This window comes from Orbicella faveolata, unplaced genomic scaffold, assembly GCF_042242905.1.
Source record: "Orbicella faveolata isolate gen_17 unplaced genomic scaffold, um_ofav_v1 contig_2, whole genome shotgun sequence".
NCBI lineage: Eukaryota > Metazoa > Cnidaria > Anthozoa > Scleractinia > Merulinidae > Orbicella > Orbicella faveolata.
The window spans coordinates 31,523,446-31,542,219 of NW_028301547.1; the positions used below are offsets into that span (position 1 = coordinate 31,523,446).

The 18,774-nt window shown below is 37.1% G+C and overlaps 1 protein-coding gene across 10 annotated transcripts in view; it reads right to left on the reverse strand.

The window, feature by feature from the left end:
* Positions 1–18,774, reverse strand: part of LOC110051526 (atrial natriuretic peptide receptor 1-like) — a 74,114-nt gene that overhangs the window by 33,890 nt on the left and 21,450 nt on the right. Inside the window, exon 1 of one of the 10 annotated variants that reach the window (XM_020757554.2) lies at positions 18,115–18,359. The exons of 8 other annotated variants lie outside the window; for them this stretch is intronic. The gene's annotated coding sequence lies outside the window, so the exon portion shown is untranslated. Of the gene's footprint in view, positions 1–8,178; positions 8,538–18,114; positions 18,360–18,774 lie in introns of those variants that run through there. One more of the 10 variants, XM_020757555.2, reaches the window with a different exon arrangement.

Genomic DNA, 18,774 nt, shown 5'->3' on the forward strand with positions numbered 1-18,774 from the left:
GGAAGTCCAATTGAAGATATTGATCAAAGATTCGATCTGATGCGAACAAACTGTTCGTGACATCGCAGAGTGCAAGAGTAAGCTTTTCAAACATTACGTATACATAAAAGTAATAGATAATGAATTGAATATGAATACTGATAGCAAGCTTTGCCAACAGTATTCATCTTCTGAGAATTGGTATTCAGTTCTGAGAATTGGACAGGGGTATAATACTGTAAGAGGGGTTTTACAATCTATATTTTGAACTTTGGAATCTTTTGTCGGGCCGACGGAACTGATCAAACTGTAGTACTGTGTAACTGAGCTGAGAGGTCATAGTTGAAAGCCGATAGTATTGGTTGATATTACAGAAACCGTTGTTAAAATAAGACAGGTTACCTAGCTACTGAGAGCAGTCTGGTTGCACAACAGCCCGGCGCCCCTTAGGTCAGGGCTTGGGTCAGACTTTCAGACTGAAATTCCATCAAAGGCGAGGTTTCAAAATTAAGAATACGAGAATGAGTATGACAAGTGCTTTGTTAGTACTCAGACACTCTGAGGATTTTTTTAGTACTTTTACCATGCACCCATGTCTGGTTGCCATATTGGGCCGCACTCTTCAAAGCTAGTCCCAAGATTCAAGTTGATGGAAAGATTCAGTTTAAGGCGATGGTATTGCCTTGGATGAAAAATCAACTGATTATAATAAGCTCATGGTCATGGTTTATCATGCTTCGGCGACAATTTGGTTCAGTTGCAAAATACACATCATCGGCTTAACAGAATCTTTATAAATTATTTACAAGTGCAATTTGGAAATGATGCACCGATGCCCTTCATATGTTAACACATAGTCGCATACAGTTCTCGTCAGTTAACACGGGTCGGAGTTCATTACCCTATTTTAATTGTTTCACCGATGAGAAAAACTCATTTTGATACAAATCGAGTTCGTGCGGGTGAGATGGAAACAATGTCTGGGTAACATCATTCGATAGGCCTCCTTCTATTTGATAATCCTCTGTCTAAAGGCTGAACGTCCTGAGAGTTTCATGTTAAGTTTCGTGATAATTTTTCACTTCTGTCTAGCAGATAAGAAACATAGTCACCACAGATGCCGTGCAAAAGCTATGCTCTATCATTTTAACCCTTAACATCAATAAGTAAAGAAACGATTGGAAAAAAAGAGTGGAAAGTCATTGACACTTGGGTCATGGCTTTCGGAGTCACTCGGCGCTTTTAACTAAACAAATAAAAACTTAAAAGCCCACATCACTGAGCAGATATAAATTAGTAATTATCTTTCACAAAAGTTCTAGAACTTTTTGTTATTTATATTATTTTTACCCTAAACGTAATACGTAGGATCTATAATGAGGTCAGAATGTTATCTTCTCCGTCTGCAATTGAAGAAATTTAGCTGAACTGGGTAGTTTTCCTTACCAGTATGAAGCATTTTTGTATTCTGGTAAGTATTTGTATGTAGTTAAGCTTAATTACAAATTTGATTTTTATTTATTTGCTGATGATACTAATTTATTATACACATAGAAAGATCTAAACAAACTCGAAATTGACATCAATGAAGAATTTTCCAAATTCTGTGATTGGTTAGATATCAAGAAACTCAACCCAAGAAAATCTGACTCCGTTATCTTTTATCCTTGTCAGCATAAACTGGACTTCGAAGTTAGTCTACAAATATTCAATCTATCAGTAAAAATCCAAGCAGTTGATATCGCTCGAACGAAAAACAAATGTGAAATAACTAGGAGTTTTAATAGTCTCTCTTGAAAGATCATATATCTCATTGAAAATAAGTAAAGGAATTTGTATTATGGCTAGACTTCGACATCTTGTACCATTTACTGCTCTTCTGAATATTTACCGCTTGTTATATTGATCGAACCGTAAATTTTTTGAGCTCTCATTGCCTGGTTACGTCCTCTTATTCGTCCCGAGCAGATTCATTCCTACTTTACATGGTTCTCAACAGTGGTAACCGTCCACGCCAAAAAGTCAAGAATAAACCATAGTTATTTTCCTTCGCTAGAATTTGTGTAAAGATAAGGAGTGGTATCCCCTTTTGCGTTTCAAGAAAAGCGCCCTTCAAACGTAAATTAAATCTCGTCTACTACCCTTTCTATTTCCATTATCTTATTTTGCTCACCAGTCATTAAGTGTTTTGTTATACCTCCCGACTAAAAAATAGAAGAAAACTGCGAAGAAATCGTTTGCGTGACGCCGTGGCGTCTTTTTGGGGTGTGTAATTTTAGCGATTTCATAACAAAAACTCCCAGCGATTGGTTAAAATTGGTAGCTATACCTCACTGACAATGCCTTATTTTTGTTAGGCTTTATGGAAAAAGAAGCAACCTATCAAAAATTGTCTCCTAAGCAATGAAGAACAGTTTATCATACAAAAAAGGTCATAATCTGTTTATAACTATTGAAATTTTTGCACGTCTCCATCCATTTTCCTTCCTTGTTTTCAGAAAATTTTACCATTTGTTTTCGTTTAGCGCAGAAATAGTATCTTTGAATGCTCACCTAATTACGGTAACCTGTCATTCTATCCTCTTTAGGTAACTTACTAAACGTTTTTAAATCGCCAAGATAGTAACCTAAACTGTATGTAGAGATTTTTCACTCACGTGGCCAGCAGCCATGCAATTTTTTTTTTTTTTTTTTTTACCTTCTTTTTTTTTCGGTCAGTTATTTCCGCGATTTCATAAAGAAACCTCTCAGTTATTCGCTAAAATTAGTAACCACTGTGATGCTTTACTAACAATTCCTTATTTGTGATAAGCTTTATGGAAAAAAGGACCAACCTACATGTAAAGAACAGTTTATCAGATATCATCTGCTTATAACTAGTGAAAATTGTTGCACGTCTCGGTCCATTTTCGTTCCAGTTTTTCCTGGAATTTGAAACATTTGTTTATGTTTAGCGCAGAAATCTTATACTCACTAAATTACCGTGACTCACCATCGTACCATCTTTAAGTAACTTAATTACTAAACGGTTTTTTATCGCCAGCATAAGTAATCTAAACTGTGTAGATATTTTTTTCACTCACGTTGCCAGAAGCCAAGCAAATTCATTGAAACAAAAGAAAGCGCAGTGTGATACCCACTTGGCCGCTGTTTCTTGGTTTTAGGACACTCTCGCTATCATGCACAGCGGCACTACTGTGGTGGCAAGCTAGAATGTTCCGCACAAATATTTCCATTCTAGATTCGTTTTTATACATAAGTGTCATTTCATATAGTGAGGGGGCGGGGCATTAATTCTACTCCAGACGAAAATTTTATCCGGATTCCTAGGGTGCTTCCATTATCGCGCCCGTAGCGCTTTCACGCAATAACCCGCTCCCAATCTCTCCCCCCTCCCCCCCCCCCCCCCAACAAAAGTCCTGGCTTCTGGCCTGCCTTGAGGTTTTCTTAACTGACAATACGCGACAATAAAGTACGAAATTTTAAAATTTAAAGAAGCTAACATAGAAAAATAGAAAGAGAAAACCGGCAATGTAGCACACTATGCTGCACAGCAATGTTTCGTGCAACCTGAACGCCGCAGAGATATAGAAGTAAAAGCAATTAGCTCACTATAGAGGGCAATAGAAATAATGGAAAGAGAAGGAGAAAAAATTACTTCGTGATGGCCAAACATTCAAGTCTGTCGACGACATCTCCAAGGTAGACGAGGGCCCATACAAATCCATGTCAAAAAGAAACGTTATGACGCGTATTGAAGTAGTCGTTGCTACTTCTTTGGTGGAGTGCTCGGTCCGCTATAATGATCCGTTATAATTCGTGTTATTATTATCAATTTGTGGCAGTGTATTAAAGTTAGGGGAATTTACGTGAACGTTCGTAAACATACCTTGACGTGACGAGGTGACACGCTCTCAGTCAAGTAAGATTGAAGTACTTCTTACTCTACGCAGACGACAACTTGAAAACACAGAGAAAACAGGAAAGGGGAGATTCATTACAGAACATGTCAATTTAGCTTCAATTTTTGGACAGTCTGTGATATGTGAGCGGCATTACAATGATCTTTAATTGCTCAGTCTCCAAATTCATTATCTGATTGTGGAACTCTCTAAAAAGGGCCTTATCAATAATCTGCTAAAGATTAAGGAAACGCACCAAGCCCAAAACAGCATATAATTCTGTGGGACAGGAGGAAGACATTAAGACTCGTTTCCATCGTCAGTTTTAACTTGGCGGCGATTCAAGTGTTTTTTTGTTGTTTTTTTTTTTGCTTCAGTTATTTCAGCGATTTCATAACGAAATCTCCCAGCTATGATTCTAGATTGTAGTACTTCACTAACAATAACTTATTTTTGTGATGCTTCATGAAAAAAGGAGCAAACAATCTATCATTTGTCGCCTGAACAATAAAGAACAGTTTTTCATATTGAAAAGGTCATCATCTGCTTATAACTGTTGAAAATTGTTACACGTCTCGGTCCATTTTTGTTCACTTTGTCTGGAATTTCTAACATTTGTTTTTGTTTAGCGTAGAAATCTTATTCTCACTAAATTACCGTTACTGGTCATCCTATATATCTTCGCCTTTAACTTTTATACATTGTGAAGTGTTGTCATATTTGAGTGAAAATACAGTTCTGAGATGGTATCAAAGATGGCGGGGGGTGGGGGTGGGGGTTGAGGACCATGATTCCAGTTCAAGAACGAATTGGAACAAAATTCACGAACTGCTTTTATCTTTAGTTTTATAAACGGACGACGTTTCTCTTTTAGTTATTATAAATTTTTAGTTTTAAATTGGTATAGTCCTCAAAGTGTATAGAGAGAACGCTGACTACAGCAGTAGATATGCATTTTTCTTTTATCTAACACGAACCTCACATTCGTCTACTTGTAGGTATGTATTTATCCACCAAGCTCTAAAATCAAAGTGAAGGTGTTTGCTAGTCACTAGTTCACATGCAGCTAACACTACTAACAGACAGCCTGATGGGTTATGCAAATGTTTTATGCATTTATTTCTAAAGTGCTCTCTGAACCTGAGAGTCTTATGAAAGTAAGGCACATAGATTTAGCTTCTTGATACATAAGCTTTTAGTTTATGAAACTAAAATAATCTGTCACACTTTGCAGTGAGTTTTATACTTTGATAAAACAAAGCTCTCTGGCTAGCCAAGTCATTCTAAGGGCGCACTGAATTCAATCGCTATTATAATGAACATGATTATCAGAATTGCGGCCTCGCATTTGGTTATACCTGGAGAATAGATTTTCTAAAATAACCTGCACCGGTTAGTCGGAACATTTCAAACACGCATTCATAAAGGTCACATCGCAGGGCCCACAGACTTAGTTGTTGCGTTTTCTCTCGCTTGCTATTTGGTAAGTATTTCTTTTTCCATCAACGTTGCCAAAGACAGGCAGGCAAAACGTTCTTGCTGACCTTCATCTTCAATTTGAGCCACCACAATGTCAAAAAATTAAAATTGGAAACTGTGAACGCCCAAAGCAAAATATATCCCAGATTTCTTTTGGCAAGTGTTAAGACTGATAATTTAACGCATGATTTTCACCCAATAAAATGGCGTGGTAAAAAGCAATATTTACTTTTTTTGGTATAAACTAATAAAGAAAATAATAACTAAACTTAAGGACGTGCTTACAAATAAAACTATTATTTAAATTTCAAATGCATTGCATATCTTGGAAATCCCAGCTGTTTCCTTCCTTTCCAAAGCAAAACAAAGATTTCGAGTTCTGCATAATGCGTTTCCGCCAATGTTGTTATTTGACTGTTCGTTTCTGGTTTATGTTTTAAGAAACAAGATTTCTTTCTCCTTTGCTTTCCAAAACCCTAGAAAAATGATCAACCGTTTGAAGTGTTTATTTGTTTTTTACCTATCTACCTTCAGTTTCACGTCCCCTGAGATGAACTGAGGAATAAAAAACTAAAAATTGACTAGGTTGAAAATATCAAACCGCCCATAGCGAAGTGTTATTCTTTGTAACAGCCTTTTAATTTTTTAATTAACCATTTAAAGGAAAAACCTTTTTCAAGAAAAAGCTTTATAAAAGTAAGCGGTAAAATTTGGTAGAATATTACACAGAAATAAAAAGTTTTAATGTCTGTTATAAACGATGCAAGGAAATTCAAATTTGATTTCTCTGTAATAAGTATAAGTCCCTGGAGAGAAAGTCATTCCAGAAAGCAGTTTCCTTTCTTCATTTGGCTTAATGGCTTTGAAATTACGCTATTTATATGGTTCATGCTCAGGCCTCAGTGTAAACCGCAGTATGCTAAGACATTTCTTTCTATAAATCATTGAAAACGCCATTCAAAAATATCCTAGTTAGTCTTTCAAACAATGCTCTGAAACTTTTACAGACATATTTATTAACAATCCTTCAGGATACATGTGATTTATTTCACAACTCAACCACAAATAATTCACGGCCTATTAGAGAATAGCTGACTTTAGTTTACTCAGCCTCAATTCTGTTTCAGGGCTTTTAAGATGACGTTTGATCAGCTTGCTAAGAACTTTCCCAGTGGTATGTTCGAGGGCTTCCTTGTAGGTTCAGAACAAGTAAAACTGGCACGTCCCTGACACTTGAAAAAACATTGAATATTTCACAGGTTTTGCGACACCCGCCATCGCCTCACTTCCATAGATTATAGAGCGAATATGTTATCAGTTTATTCCTACTAGACTTATTAATTGTTCATGGTTTAGCCGAGAAAGGTGACCATGGATTTATTAGTTTCATTTGCAAGCCCCTATGACTTTGGCAGCCAACTATGAAGGAGTGTTTTGCTATAAACCTGAACCAGAAGCTTGTCATTAAGGCGTAGGTGGTTTTTAAAACGCCCGGATACCTATAGTGCACTAGGTTGATCGTTTGTTTGAATTGCTCGGTGCCTTAATCAAGGAAACAATATTTTTCAGCCCTTCAACACCGATTAAATAAAATCAACCACAGAACCCTTTTCAAAGAAGCGACCTTATTAAATCTCCCAAGCGTGCAGGTGATTTTTCAAGATGGCCGAGCGTTTTGGCGTTCACAATGTACTTCTCCGTTGCTAAAATTTATTTTTAAATGTATCAACCGAGTTTAAAATTCCAAGACCTGAAGAAGTGCTCGGTAAAATGCTAAATAAAACATTTAAAAGAACATTTATGACAATACTCTTTGTTAAATAGCTTTAAAAGATGGTTAATTGGTCAGGAACGCAGAACCCATGGCATTGCTTTAATATTTTATACTGAGACGAACAACAAAAAGACATCCAAGGAAAATTTTCAAATCTATAGATTTTTGTTGGTAAAATTTAAATAATGAAAAATCTTCCCAAGAACCTTAACTCACAAACAATATGTGGCTTCACCTGGTCTTTTGATTTACATGGCGTATTTAAGATTTACGACGAAGTCATCAAAAACCATGGCGGTTGATAGACTGACCAAAAGCTTTCCTGTTTTCCAAGCCTACGAAAATTATCCTGCTCTCCCTCAAACCTACGTGCATCTCGTGCAGCACGAACAAAACATTTAAACTGCGTCTTCTTAGACACAATGTATACTAATATGTCACTTTCTTTTGCTATTTGTGAGTCCCTTATCTTTCATAATATATGAGGGACGATTGTAATTGAATGCGACAAAAAAAGATCCAAATTTGTCAGTTTTAATGCACCGCCGAGAAATTAAAAAAGATTAACTGACCAACCTGGCACATAGCTTTTGTAAAATGGCTCTAGTTTTGTTTCATTTTACTGAACGTGTCGGTAAGGATTTAATAGTGTGAAAACAAAACGAGTGGCGTCGTCGTTCATTTTTTTTTCCTTTCCATAGGTTTCAGTGTAAAACTTGTATTCTAAAGTTAATTTTTTTTTTCATCTATGATGAAAGACAGGAAGACACTGCTGCTAAAGTTAATTTTTTTTTTTCATCTATGATGAAAGACAGGAAGACACTGCTGCTAAAAAGAGAATAGTGAATTTTTTTCAACAAGTTGAAATACTTTAGGCTGTGTACGTAGTGCGTTTCTGAGACAATTTCGCCACTTAAATCCGGCCGGTTGTAAGTGAACTTCCATAGACTAGAGAAGAATCGAACTAGCTAGCGTTTACGAGCTACTCAGCTGAAAACACAAACTAAATACGCTTTTTTTTTGTACAAATTTATACAGCCGTACCTTGAATGGAGTTTCGGCTTGAACACTGTTTCAGTTTGACCTTTTTTGGTTACTATGAATGGGTTGGAGAAGGCGACGCGGAAGGGCTTGAAGTAAATTGCGAGTCTCTCATCTGGCACTCACAGTCGGGCTGCCGCAGAAGAAACTGTGTTTGCTTACAATTTTTCCATGTAATTATACAAGCAAAGCCAATTGTTTTCAAACTCCGGCGATGAAAAATCAAAACATGCCTTGTAGCCGGAAATTAAAGGGGCAGTGAATATCGAATTAAGGAGCGCTTAACGCTCGCATTGGACCACGCATTGCCTGTACACGCGCAACCAATCATGAACAATTCAAAACGTCTTCCCCTTCGGCCTTCACCTATTTTAAAAATAAAATGGAAATAACATAAATTTAGAAAATGAAAAAAGAAAACGCTTATTATTTTAAATATCCACGCCAGGTTAAATTTCTGATTTTTGCAATTTAAAGTCATTAACAATTTCGTAATGTCATAGGAACGTATCTCGGAGAGGTGTCTAACTTCGACATTAACAGGATTGATGAAAGCCGCGCGAATTTGCCAGAGATAAACACATGTGGTCAAGGACATAATATAAAAACCTTGTCACTTGGCCTAGTATTTTTAATAATCTGTACGGAAATTAAACGCGGATAGAGTGCGAAAGAAAGCCGTCTTATTATGAGTGAAACAACACTGAGAGGAAACTTAGCGTCTTCATAAGCGGTTGGTTTACTTTGTTAGAGGTCAAACTTACTGATCTATCTGCAAATTAAAACCCAATGTTATTCCAAAATTGATCTTTTTGTTGAACTCATCCATGGAAAAACTAAAGGTCAATTTGTGCATAGTCACAAAAAAGAAGTGTAGAACCCGAACAGAAATAATCAAGGTCGTGAACTCGAAAGGATAATGTGAAAAAATACAGTGTGACTTCAGGGTGGGAAGGGTCGGTCAAGAGTTAAACCTATTGACTCCTTCAATAACCACCACCACCACCACCACCACCCCCCCCCCCCCCCTTCCCCTTTCGACCTCTTTCCCTCCAGATTTCTCCACAGGACCTCATTTTGTAACAGAAAGATGTGTCTGCCTTCCATTCTCTTAAAAATTTTCCAATTTACTACTCACAATAATGCATGTAAATGACTTCGCCTTTTTTAAAACAAATTCAAAAAAAGTAGACAAAAGCAGAGACTTAGCTGTTTAAACATTACAAAATTTAGAGAAAAATACAAAAGCATACTCTTCGTTGTTTGGGAAAATAATGTTCCATTGTTTGAGTAAGTGTGTTTGCATTTAAAATCTATTTGTCAAACGCAAATACACTATGTCTGTATTTTACGTCTTGTCTCCGGAAATTTTTTATATATTCCTTGTTTTCGGTAGTACAATTTACTTAAATATTGTCAAACTGTATTCTATTATGATTTGAGAATATTTAGGTGGAAAATAATAAGGTCAAACATCTAGAAAGTGACTTTAATCTATAATACAGAGCGATACTTTGCTTTGGTGACATCAAACGTGTTTAACATGACGAACTAAAACCACAAGCAATACAATGGATTATAACCAAAAAGATACATTTCAAAGATTGATCAGTCGTTCGATCTGGCGGTAATAAAGCCTTTGATCGGTACATCGCTCGGTCGTATACTCGATTAAATGCTAATAATGCGAACTAGACCAAATTTGACTTTAAAAAGAAAACGTATGAGTGGATAAAAATCGGCCGTATCTTTACTATCCGCATAATGCGACACTGATTCACAACAAAAATTTACAAATCGAGATTCAAATCAGGGGGGAAAAGATCGGGAAAGCAATAATTTGTTGCGTACAAATTGGCTTGAACGATTGAATCAACTAATCGGGAAGACAGACTAGGTGTAAATTAGCCTTGGCAAATTTGTGTCCCCACCTTTATAATGAACTGGAACAATCACACCATAAGCGGCCAAGTGCATGTTCACGAAGAAGTTGCCACAAAATCTGAGAGCCAAAAATAAAAAATATTAACAAAACTTTTCGGGAAGACTTCTCACCGGTCTTATGAGGCCAAGGAAGCAAGCCCCAAAGCATTCGAATCATCTAAACCGTAGACAGCTTTGCACCATAAGTTTTTTTTTTTTTTTTCCTTCATTATTATGTGCTTCTTTGGGTCCGACGGGCAATTAATGCACGTGTATTAGACGGTTGTGAAGCACAGGTGTTCAAGCCGGAGAACGTGAAATTGAAATCTAAATATAAAATAATTACACCGAAGATTCCTCTCATCTCGATTTTTTTTTTTTTTTTTCTGTCCTTTAACTATGTATGCAGTTATTTTTTCTTTAAGCATGTCGCATTCATTGCTAACTCGTGGGAATTAAAAGTGTTATCTGTTAATTTAGAGTTTCACAAAAGTTAACAAAGTGAACAATAGAAACAAAAAAATTTACCATGACAATCTTAGTTTACCCACCTTAGTTTATCCATCAGATCCAATTAATATTTATATTGGTAAAAAAGTATCGATATATCATGAAATCGATAAGATATAGTCTCTCTTAGAAACATTACCACGCCTTATCGCAAGAAGGAATTTTCCTTTTACCGCATGGAAATAACAATTTATTCTTGGTAAAGAAATTATTATTAATTTCAAAAGAAATTGTTATTCTGCGTTGGCGGGCAAGTGGAAACATTTAGCTCTATACTCTATCCTTGGGTTACTACTCGACACGCACTTGGATAGACAGAACTCACAATTACGAGTTGCTGATGTTTAGAGCTGTTGCATCATAGAAACATTACAGGTTTAATGAAAGTAGTAGTTTAATTTCTTTGCGGTTAAATTCTATCATAACAAAAAATAACTAGTTAGATACTACAAACTAAAGCGGGTGTGTGTGGTTCAATCGGATTACTAAAAGTTTCACCAAACTTGAATAATTTCTTCACGATATCCATTTTATCAAATCCGCTTGATTTTTTTTAAGTGAACCAAATTTACTCTTAGGACTGTGATTACTTTTAGCTGGGTCTCTTTTCCCAGTTTCAAATAAATAATCACCCAGGCGATGTGAATGTGTATGGAATAATATTCCCTAGTAGTTGACAATTTTCTGGATACCGTTATCTGTTTGCTTAATAAATCACACTGTTATTTATTTTTCATTGTCTAGACTTGGTGGAAAGTCAGAATCGAAATAAAAAGTGAAAAAAGAAAACTTTAAAGAAAAAAACTCGACTCTACCGAGGATATTATTTTAACAAAAAAAAAAATGCAAGTAGAGGAATATTGAAATTTATCAGTCATGATCGCTTTAAAATATTCTATATCATTTCGAAAGAATTTCTTAATCGAAGAAACACGATTCGGTATTGTAGAAAAAAATCAGCAAGATAAAAACTGATTCAGTCTCGAAGATGATCAGCTTAATGAATATTATTACGGGGCCGCTCCGAAAAACAAAAAGATAACTAGCCTTTTGCATGTGTTTCCGATTTTGGTGGAATGACCTGGGAAGTAAAAAGCTGTGTAGAGTTGCACGATCAGATGGTTTGTTGTTTATTTTTCTCACAGTTTGAGTGCCCGGAAACTAGACTGTATTAAAATACGGTTTGGACTCGGTGCAAAGGTTGCGCGCACCTTACCATACCCTCTCGGAAAATTTGTCTCAACCATTACCCTGAAAGTGACAGAACAGGTCTCTTACCCTTGTATTAGTAAATTATCAGCTGTATTTTTCAGGAGCAGCAGCTTATTTTCAATATTACCCAATATAATATTGATATTTTTTGAGAATTTTGATATGGTGCAAGTCAACAGGGTAATTGTTCTTCTCGTTGCTTTTCCATTAGTCATTTCCAAGGACTGGATTTTTCTGAAATTCGCTTGCTTATTTTGTGTCCGCTATGAATGTCATTATACCTAAAGAAAAACTAAGGAAGTTTTCTTTCGACTTAATATATGCCAATTAAATGTGTGAAGTTGAGATTTTAGCGTAAGAAATTCAGTTCCCCATTAAGAAATTACCAGACCTTAGCGTTAATTTATCCAAATGAATACAAAGTACATCGAATTCAAAACTATATATTGTCATGTGCTGCTAAATTAGTCTTTCCCACGACTTTTAACGGAGTTTCATATCATAATTAACAGCGTTATTGCAGCAAAATGTGAACTAACAAATAAAATACAACTTTAAACTCAGCTTCTCAATAATTGTCCATAAGGGTATGTGGCTTTTGGTTCTATTCCAGAGAAATCACTCACCAGAAAATGCAACAGGAGTTGCACACACTGTAAGAACTCTAACCATCATGCCATGCAATGTTTCGTGTTGAAGGCGGTTTGTTAAACGCGGGCAAAACACGATTATCATGCACAAGAGACAGTCTGTTAGCTCAGCTTAACTTGATGGAGCCTTGAGTGCCCATGCAAGTATCCTTAAATAGGCATGTGTCGGTTTGATTAAACATGCTCGGTTTAATTTAACAAATGGGTTTAAAAAGCGACTTCATTTTTCATGATAGGGTTGTTTTTTAATAATGTTTACACTTCAGTCTATTTGATTGCTAGCGACATGTTTTTATTCTTCCGATAACCTTAAGTTTCTTTCTAGGTATAGGTTAAGTCTGTGTCGGGCCAAGTAGTTCATACAGCCAGAGGTTTCCCGATTTTTGTAGCATTAATATGAAGGGACTAGGAGTAAATTTATTCCCTCCACTCCGTGTAGGATGCAGGGTTACCCTCCCCCCCCCCCAAAAAAAAAAAAAAATCCGGTACCTATCTATACACCTGGATGGAGAGAAGTACTATGTGAGGGTAAGATGTCTCGTAGAAGAACACAACACAATTTCCCCGGCCAGGACTCGAACTCAGACCGTTTCATCCGCAGTCGAGTGCACTAGTCATTAGGCCATCAAATCAATAAAAAAAAAAAAGAAAAAAAAAATTAGGCCATCATGCCTCCCATGAGTGTGTAAAGTCCGTTTGCCGTTAATTTTCAGAGCTTTTTCTCCAATTGCAAGTCATGACTAGGGTTAAGGTGTTCAGGTTAGATGGATTAGATGCACTAACATCCAATTCAGGGAGGGGGGGGGGGAGTAGAAAAACTCCTAGTGGCTTCATGCTGCTGAAATCAGGATAAGCACCGGACTGATAGGGGACTGGGCTCGACTTAATCTTTACCTTTATGACAAGGAACGTCACGCAGTATCTGATAGTGACCACATATTAACAGGACTGGTCATTGAGATGAGCTATTGCTATAATGTTATTGAATGGATAGTTGAAAACCAAGAACACTAACAGGCTTGTTTGGTACTATCTAAAGCATTCATTTTCTGTGGAAAGGAAATCATTTTGTCGTTCAATGCATTATCGTCTTCCATGTCCCTCCTTTTGTTTTTTTTCCATTTTAGCGTCAAAATTTTTCTAAAACAAACGTTTAAGAGCAAATCATATCGTTACACTTTGTTATGACTCACCGAACGCCTCGCCGCAACGGCATTAGCTACGCGCTTGCTATGTTCAGTATTTTCAGTTCTGCATGCATCTAGGATAGATCATGCTCGACAGGGTTTTACAGACCTTTGCACCATTCTCTACTTCGTGAAGAGCAGTGGACATTATCAGCCGACATACCAGCCGCCGGAAGGAGTTTATTTACTAAATATCTCCCACCACCGGTAAAAAAGATATTAAATGGATCTTTCTTCTTTGTATTCCCATTGTGTGATGTAAAGCTAGTTTGCATACGACTGCCTAGGTGGCCGCCCCTCTGATCGTCTCAGATTCCGCCCACACTACGCCGAAGAAATTTGAAAACGCAGCAATCACCGGTCATTTTGGATTTGTGTTTGAGAAAACTCGGACAGGGAAATCACGTGATTATCGTGACGTCATCGTTTTCGAAAAGCTCTGTTTTCAAAATGTTTTCCGCCTACTCTAAAATGCAATCCCAGCGTTTACAAATTCCTCCGGTTTGAAGATCGTATTCGAAATGCCCCGTTTTCGTGACAATTAAGTTTGGAAGATATAGGCCTAACCGTAGAAATAAAGCTGCGTTTTCAAATTTCTCCGCAGTAACCAATCTTCTCAGAAACAAAGACTACCCTCATCCGCACCAGAGACCGATGACATTTTGGCGATAGAATAAGACCCAATTTTAGAATAACCCAAGGCATTCTGGCGTAGACATAGTACGTCTCGACCGTCCCAATCGCGTAGGAGCATATAGTATTCGTTGTTCTCGTCCAGTTAGAAATTAAAGCTATTCAAGTAAAAGCAGCAGTTCCAGTTGAGTGGGTCGTCTGATAGAGTTTCAGTATACAGTGTCTAAATAACCTGATCGTTTAGATCGACCATCGGAACGATTACGTAGAAATGATTTTCAGCAAGAGTTTCATACAATAAAGTAGTTATGTAATACAGCAGTTATGCAAAAATACTGAAGGATCGCAGCCAGTATGGATCATAGCAAAAAACCTAAGAGAAAATCTCTCTGGCCATGCTAGCGAACAGTATTTAAAAATACAGCCGGCCTTTCCACCATCCAAGCTACATGGTAAAAAGGCGGTGAAAGGGAATTTGAAATACAGCTGCGATAAATGGAAATAAATAGACCAAAATTTCCTTACTTGGCAGTAGAGGAGTATTCTAAAAATCGATCACCAGCCAACAGTCGGATCTGCGCGAATACCAAAGTTAACTACTAGTGTTAGACCAATTTATCAGTCAGACAGCTACTGGTGTCAGACCAACGATCAGCCAGATAATTTCCCCGGGCTTTTCAAGACTAGCTAAGACTGGCCCTCGTAGTAAACAACAAATATTTGGTTGCTAATTATTGGACTCGACCCAAGAACATTGGCGGAAAGATTGTGCAATCAGCGCACAAGAATTCGATGACGAACTTTTGTGATAAATACTGAACTGTTTCAATATCCAATCAGGTAGTGCCAAAGAAGCCATTCCGTGACACAGGCAGTGACGTCATTATACCGTATATTTTATTTTATTTTATTTTTCTGATTAAGTTTACGGAAAATTTGTTGTAATCAATGAAATTATAGCGACGAAAAGTAAGAATAACACTTTCTGTTCCTGCATGATCAAAACATTTTCGTATGTTTCAGTAAGCCCAGCAATGACGTGAATTTTAGCCAGCTACCCTTAAACAATCGCATAAATTTTCCGACCGCTCACGCGTTGAAGACATTTGGTCAGTGAACAATGATCGTCGGCTGAATAAAAATCCTTGAATTCTTCATTGTTTGATTTTGTGCTTCATGCAGACTTTCCTGGTGGTATTTGTCAACGTTTTGCTCGAGATTTAGGCTAACATTGAGCAAATACATCGCTTATGTTTATCAGTTTGTTATTATTATTGTTATTATTATTATTATTATTATTATTATTATTATTATTATCATTATTATTATTTTTATTATTATCATTATTATTATTATTAAATCAGTGGTTTTGGATTGGTTAACTCGAAACTTTTGTGATAAATACTTAATTTTTTGGAAATTTGAAATATATCGCGCAAGAAAAACACTCTTCGAGTATGAAACCCCCAAACATTACTTTTAGCAAATTTTCGGTTAAAAGCCGCTGTCAAAGTTATTGATGGATCGAATTATACACCTACTTTTGTTGTATACCAAATACAAAAACATTTGGGGGCACTTGTTCGACTCCAACCGCGAAAAATCAGTTGATCGTTTAGGTAGTCAATCTAGTCACAATGGCGGGAAAATGTCGCTACCCTGATCAGTCGGTGAATCACCACCATAGACTGACTGACTTAGGGAGCGAGTGAATTATTTCTTCTCCAACTAACTGCCAAAAATTCCTTTAGCTACGCTATCACTCGTTAAAAAGGTGGGTCAAATATGAATAATGCAGAAATCGGTCTTTTTATTTTAAACACGAGAGACCACGTAAAGAAAATACTGATTAAAGGCACTTGAGGACAATCCACCGTAGGAAAAAAGATCGCGGCTGTACATTTTACCACAATGCCCTGCGAAACTAACAGAAAGAAAGCCAAATTTTTACAATATTTGTCCTTGTACGAAGGATATTAAGTAGCCAAGGTTTGAAGATTTTACAACGTTTCTGTACGTTTTTATGAGCGTTGTTAAGGTTTTCGTGCGCTAAGAACTAAGGGTAAATGTACCGGTCACCATCTTTTTTCCTTCGGAGAATTACGCTTACTATAGTGAAAAACCCCAGACAAAGTGACTGGTTAAGGGGGGTGGGGGAGTGGAGGTATTGAGTGAAAATGAAATCGCGGTATCCACTTTTCGGGGTGCGGGGAAAATTACAGCTGTTTGAATAGGGGAGGGGAGGTAGGAGTCGAATGTTATGAGCTTGTTTCATGAGCTTCCTACTCATGATCGATGCTTTTTTCAACATGACATTGTCTCCGTCTTGTTAGCATTATCAGAAGTAGGAACTTTTCAATTCTAAGTACGCCGTAAAACCTACTCATTATGATTGTTAGCCAGACTTTGAATAAGTAAAATATGGAAATGAAGTTATATTTGCACTGAATAATATTTGCGCACATCGGTAGCAATTACCCGGACATGTGGACAGACTTCTTGACGCATGCGTAATCAGCAAGTTGGTCGCCAAATTAGGAAAGTTGCAATTATACATATCTCTCGTGCTATTTTACAAAATTGGAATTTCAAGAAAAATAGTTCTCGAAAGGCCGAAGTTTTTGAAATGTTGATCAGCGATCCAATTCTCCTCTGTGAGTTCTTTTCATTATTCTGCAGTTTGCCCACGTGTATCGCACTGTTCTTTTGACATCTACTTCTACACATGAAAATCAGTTTTTTCGAGGCAGGCATCAAAATCTCGAAGTGCTGAAAATGCCAGCAAAAGCGTCAACAACTGAACATTTTAAATGTATGGAAAAAAAATACTTGGATCAGATTGAGCAAATTGCGAGGATTATCAAGGACGAGGCCTATGTTATCAACCGAAAATCATGACAATAGAACATCGCAAATTATCAATTTTGTGACTCAAGTGAGTTTTTGCTTTCCGTTTGAAAATAAGCTGCCTCGGGCAACAATCGCTCATTCTAAAATGCAAAACGCCCCAGAAAGAGGGAAGGAAGATTTAGTTGATAGCTTGTCTTCGCTAAGACGGATTTTACTTAAACGTTCGTGAGTTTAAGATTTACCGACGTCCCTTGCATGACAGAAACTGTAGCAGAAAAAAAGGTAGTTTCCGGACAGAGTACACAAAACGTGCAGACTTAAGACGAAGACAACAGAAACGTTGACAGACTGTTGAAACTATTTTTGTCTTTCTCATTTGCGAACTCGTTTTAAGTAAACAATGTTTGCCAAACATGAAGCCTTTACATTAGCGACGTCATTTATGCCAACTTGACCCCTCCCCATTTGAGACAGAATTTCGCGCGAGACTAAAATGTTTCTTCCGTACTGCGAACTTGTCGCTTCGCGCAATGGCAAATTTTAAGCCTGTTTATTTCATTTCTTAAGTACACGTTAGCTCCAACTACCTTAGCCTTATGAAGCTCAGTGTCTGCCTAGTCGAGTTTTTGCATAGTAAACACAGACAGCAAACTAGCCAGCCTAAATTCAGCGGAATATGAACAAATCATACATGACATAATTAAAAGTCTCTAAACGAATACACTCAATCTTTGGATTTCGCTCGGGAAAAATCGGACTTTGTTTAAGATATGTGAAAATGGTAGACGAATTCGCATCGATCTCTCAGGAAATTGCGTTTCCCACTTGAACAGAAGTCTTTAGCCTTGCGCTGATATTAATTGCTTCGCGAGGGATTCATTCGATGCGAAATTGTCCCCCTTTGTCTAAACACCTCATTCGTGTAGCCTGACTTGAACAGAAGAATAAAAGATATAAACTAATGACTTACGTACCCATTCTCTGTGTGTTTCGGATTATTTTTGACGTGAACAACTCCGGAGCTCTTTTCTTGACAAGGGCTTATTAAAACTCAACCCAAATCCTTTGCGAATTCGATTCTGCGAAGCAGGTGCGCGGAGCGGATGTCGATGATAACAGAAGTTGAATCTACACTTCTTAATCACTTAGTTGCGATGTCAAGATACTTTGATTAAACGGCCACGCAAAAGCATTCTCAAGTGCTTCTAAAATCTTTACAAATGACAGCGCGCTCAGTCATAACAGGGTGCTGAAGGGCTAGACACAAAACGACTCAACTACAGCACGAGAGATCATTGAGATCGCGTAGTTCCTATTGAACTGATTTAGAAGCACTCGAGGGCTCTCTCTTTAATGGAGTATGACCCGAGGTAAGGAAATTTTCAATCTATCAACCTTAACGTTAAAGGCGGGGACTACCGAACTAAGGATTTATCACAAGATTTATGTCCCTGATTGTGGATAAAGATAGAAAAATTGCTGTACGCTATCGAATTAGATTGTAAACATCCTTTTCTCTTGTCTTGTCTTTTTATTTAAGTTAAAGAAGCTGTTCGTGCTTTTAAGGCTTTTAATAACTCGTTTCATAAAGTTCAAAATATTTTGGCTATTCCAATCTTTCTGGTCAGTGATTT